This window comes from Monodelphis domestica, chromosome 3 (assembly GCF_027887165.1).
Source record: "Monodelphis domestica isolate mMonDom1 chromosome 3, mMonDom1.pri, whole genome shotgun sequence".
NCBI classification, from domain to species: domain Eukaryota; kingdom Metazoa; phylum Chordata; class Mammalia; order Didelphimorphia; family Didelphidae; genus Monodelphis; species Monodelphis domestica.
Genome location: NC_077229.1, coordinates 134,420,972 through 134,425,834, shown reverse-complemented (window position 1 = coordinate 134,425,834; position 4,863 = coordinate 134,420,972). Strand labels below are relative to the sequence as shown.

At 31.8% G+C, this 4,863-nt stretch overlaps 1 long non-coding RNA gene across 1 annotated transcript; it reads right to left on the bottom strand.

Annotated features, from left to right (window-relative positions):
- Window positions 1-455: 455 nt before the first annotated feature.
- On the bottom strand, window positions 456-3,497 carry LOC103098829 (uncharacterized). The gene is made up of 3 exons (XR_465411.3): window positions 3,415-3,497; window positions 1,517-1,653; window positions 456-693 (listed from the first exon to the last, which is right to left on the bottom strand). It is a non-coding gene; the product is annotated as an uncharacterized LOC103098829 (long non-coding RNA).
- Window positions 3,498-4,863: the final 1,366 nt, after the last annotated feature.

The window sequence follows — 4,863 nt, the reverse complement described above, 5'->3', positions numbered from 1 at the left end:
GAATTTATTGAACTCCAAGTTCAAAATAAGTCATTTGTAAAATGGAAGTCATAAATGCTCATGATCTCAAAAGCTACATTAAGAAGAGCGTGAAACACACATTTATTAAGCATCTGCTATGTGTCAGGCATTGGGCTGAACACTTTAAAATATTATCTCATTTGATCTTCATAACAACCTTGAAGAGGTAGAAACTATTATTTTTTTCATTTTACAAATGAGGAAACTGAATCTGAAAGAGGTAAAGTGAGTTGCTTGGGGTCACATAGCTAGTCAGTGTCTAAGGCCAAATTTGAAGAGTCTTATTTATTCTAGGCTCAGAATTGTAATCACTGTGTCACTAGATACCTGAACCTTAAGAGAATTATAATGTCCATGATGAGAGGAGTGATAGGACACTGTATAATAACCTGGTCAGCATGCATGGTAAATAGTATTATATTCATGTCCAGAATCCTCATTCTTGGAAGAATAAGTACAAAATGGGATGCATCCAAAAGAGAATAACCAATACAACCAAAGGATTCAAAGCCATAACATAAGAAGATCAGTTGAAGTCACTGTTATTTTTAATGTGGGGAGATTTCAGAGTTGGGAGTAGGGTACAAAGTGACAAGTGTCTTCAAATATTTAAAAAATTGTCACATGGAAGTTAGATTAAAGTGATACCCTATCACCATCACTTTCTGGATCCTAGAGGAAAGAAGTAGAACCTATTACAAATTGAAATTATAAATAATAATATTTGAGCTTATAACAAAGAAGAAATATTTAATGAGCTAAAATTTTCCAACAATGAAATGGGTGCCCCATTCCTGAGAGTATTCAGGTACAAACTAAGATTTAGGTATTGTGTAGACACAATTCATGCTCCATATCAGAAAAGGATTAGTTGACTTCTATGATCTTGTTGTTATGACTCCACAATGTCATCAGATAGGATGTGACAAATTAGATAAATCTCGTAAACCAATTAGGATTGTCCAGCGTTATTTCTTATTGATTCCTTTTCCAAAGGCTTCATTTCAGCCAAAAAGTACTACCTATTCTTTTATTGATTGCTACATCTTTTTTGCCTTCTTCCATGCTTGGAATAAATTAACTCATCCCTCAACTCTTTTCTTCTGTCATCTATTGAAGTCTCTCCCTTCTTTCAAAGCCCATCACAAAGGCTCCTTTTTAATGAAGCCTCCCCTGATCTTCCCTAGTCCCTAGCTGAAAATGTTTTCTCTCTCTCTCACTCTCTCCCACCTCTGTTTTCACAGAATTTTATCTGCCTCTTTCCTTTGTCCCTATCACACTATCCATTGAATCCTAGTAATTTATATGCTTGTTACTATGGCAAGCAAAATGAACCTAAGAGTAATAAGTCCATTGTCCCTACAATGTTTCAGCTCTGGGCCATGTTTGTGCACCCAATAAAATTAATAAAGGATGTAGGAAGACACCCTCCTCTGAGCAAGAGCTAGGTTTAGAGATTAAGGCTGGTTCAAGAAACCTCACGTTACACAATTACCATTATAGTTGTTTCAGAGCTCTTCACTGGACATAGATGAATGGAAAAAAGGACTCAGGTTTTCCATCAGAGGACTGAATGCCAAGGGTTTCCATGTGATTATCTTTACCTTTTGGACTTCTGTTCACTTGGGCTCTCTATATAGAAACAAAAGGTTGCTGATAGAGTTAAGGGAAAAGCACAATGTTTTCAAAAAGAGTTACATCAAAGATTTTATGGTATTCTTAGAAGTAAAAGAATTAGGCTTAGGCTAGGAAGTAAAGATGGAGAGGAAAGAAATATGGGTAGTGAAAGAGAGGGTTTAAAAAGAAGTATATGCAGATAATATATGAAATATATGTTTATATGCACACATACATTATGTTAATGTATATTTATATGAATATATCTGTGAAATAAATGTCATTGGCAAATTTTCTCAGTCTTCTTTCAATTCTCTGGCACAAAGTCACTTATAAAATAATCTGATCCAAAGAATGTTAATATTATAAACAGAATTTAACATTTTGAGCTTCCTGATCATTATTAAAGAAAGAATGTAAAATTTGATTTTATTTCTTTAATTTTATTTCTATATTATTTTTAATTTTGAAATAAAGGCATGCTCACATGTATATGTGTATATATTTCTGTTAAATAGTGAACCCAAAGCCTGAGATATTTGAGTTTACCAAACAGTAGATTCCTAAGGTCATTGATCCCTCTATATAGTATAGGTAATCTTTTCCATTGATCTACCTTTCCATTTCTTAGCCAGTAGCAGACTGTTTTGATGATTACTGCTTTATAGTACAGTTTGAGATCTGGTACTGTTAGGCTAGGCTTCATGTATTTTTTCAGTAATTCCCCTGATATTTTTTACCTTTTCATTCTTTTAAATAAATTTTGTTATTATTTTTTCTAGTTCTATAAAATAATTTTTGGTAGCTTGATTGGTATGGCACTGAATAAGTAAATTAATTTAGGTATAATTGTCATTTTAATCATATTAGCTGAGTTTTCCCATGAGCAACTATTTTTCCAGTTGTTTAGATCTGACTTTATTTGTATATAAAAAGTGTTTTGTAATTGTGTTCATATAATTCCTGTGTTTGTTTTGGCAAGGAGATTCCCAGATATTTTATATTACCTAGAATTATTTTCAAGGGCATTTCTCTTTCTAAGTCTTGCAGCTGAACTTTGTTGTTAATATATAAAAATGCTGATGATTTACATGGATTTATTTTCTATTTTGCAACTTTACTAAAGTTATTAATTCAACTAGTTTTTAGTTTAATATCCAGGATTCTCTAAGTATACCATCATATTATCTGCAAAGAGAGACAGTTTACTTTCCTCATTGGCTACTTTAATTTCTTCAATTTCTTTTTCTTTTCTAATTTCTAAAGCTAGCATTTCTAATACAATATTAAATAATTGTGATGATAATGAGCATCCTTGCTTCACTCCTGGTCTTTATTGGGAAGGCTTCTATATTCAGATGATACTTGTTGATGATTTTAGGTAGATATTGCTTATCATTTTGAAATAGTTATAAAGGTTGTGGTCCCCGATTATAATAATTAAATATTTAATTATGAGGCTGTTAGTAGCTTTTAACAATTTAATTTAATTAAAATAGGGACATAGTAAAAGAGGGAAATGTAGGCAGAAGGTAGAAAATATTGCCTAGGTAAATACCCTAAGTGCCAATCTGTAGGAATCCAGTTTACCACCAACCAAGATTCCCTCAGGTCTCAATCTTGAGCCAGAAGTCAAGGTAGCCTCTTCAGCAAGACTATCACCAGCCCAAGAGAGAGCTCCTTCAGTCAGAGTCTGAGTTCAAATTTGAGTGCCTCCAGAACTAGAGTGTGAATCCAAATGAGAATGTGAAAGTCCCACTTCCTGTTGGGTCTCACCTTATAAACATTTTCCTTGACCCATTAGCTCTCTCACATCCATTTCGCAACTCGGAAACCAATCAGTTTCATTTGTCTGGTACTGCCCGAGGGGCTGGAAGGGGGGGGAAGTACCTGTGGAATCTATTTCCTGTTTCTTTGGTTTCTACTTCCTTTCACTTTGGGCTAGTCTATTCTCACATCTCAAAGGTAAAGGTACATCTCAAAGGGAAAGGACCTCTAGGTTCCTGATTAATTAAATTTAATGTTGCTGATTGATTACATTAAAAACAAAAGGAGGGTAATTCTATTTTTACAATTTTAAGGAATGGGCAATTTGTTTCTATGTTTTCTAATGTTTTTAATAGGAACTGGTATTATATATTGTCAAAGGCTTTTTCTGCATACATTGAGATCATCAAGTGATTTCTCTTAGTTTGGTTATAGATGTGGTCAATTATGCTAATAGTTTTCCTAATATTAAATCAGTCCTGTTTTCTTAATATAAATCCCAACTTGTCCTAGTAAATGATCCTTGTGATATATTGATATAGTCTCCTTGCTAGTGTTTTATTTTAAAATGTTGCATCTATATTCATTGCTCTATAATTTGCCTATAATTTTCTTTCTCTGTCTTTGCTTTTTCTGGATTGGGTAATAGTACCATATTTGTGTCAAGAAAAGAATTTGGTAGGGTTCCTTCTCTGTCTATTTTCCCAAATAGTTTATATAGTATTGGAATTAATTATTCTTTAAATACTTGACAGAACTTAATTGTGAATCCATATGGGCCTGGGAATTATTTCTTAGGGAGTTAATTGATGGTTTGTTCATTTCTTTTTCTAAAATGGCATTATTTAAGTATTCTATTTCTTTTTGATTAATCTTGGAGATTTATATTTTTGTAAATATTCATCCATTTCACCTAGATTATCAGATTTATTGTCTTATAATTCAGCAAAATATCTCCTAATGATTATGTTAATTTCCTCTTAATTGGTGATGAGTTCACCCTTTTCATTTTTGATACTGATTATTTGATTCTCTGCTTTCTTTTTTTAATCAAATTATTCAATGCTCTTTTATTTTATTTTTTTCATAAAACCAACACCTAATCTAATTTATTAGTTCAATGGTTCTCTTGCTTTCAATGTTATTAATTCAATGGTTCTCTTGTTTTCAATTTTATTAATTTCTTATTTAGTTTTTAGAATTTCAAATTTAGTTTTTAATTGCAGATTTACAATTTGTTCATTTTCTAGTTTATTTAATTGCATATTCAATTCATTGATCTCATTTTCCCTGTATTTTATTTATATAAACATTTAGAGATATACATTTTTACCCTAAGTACTATTTTTAAAGTAGAAATTAAATGAGCTTCAGGACGAAATAGACAGCAAAATGGGAGCTCAATTTCTTCCTTTAAGTTCTAGATAAATCAAACCAAAAAATAAACAAGAAAAAAAT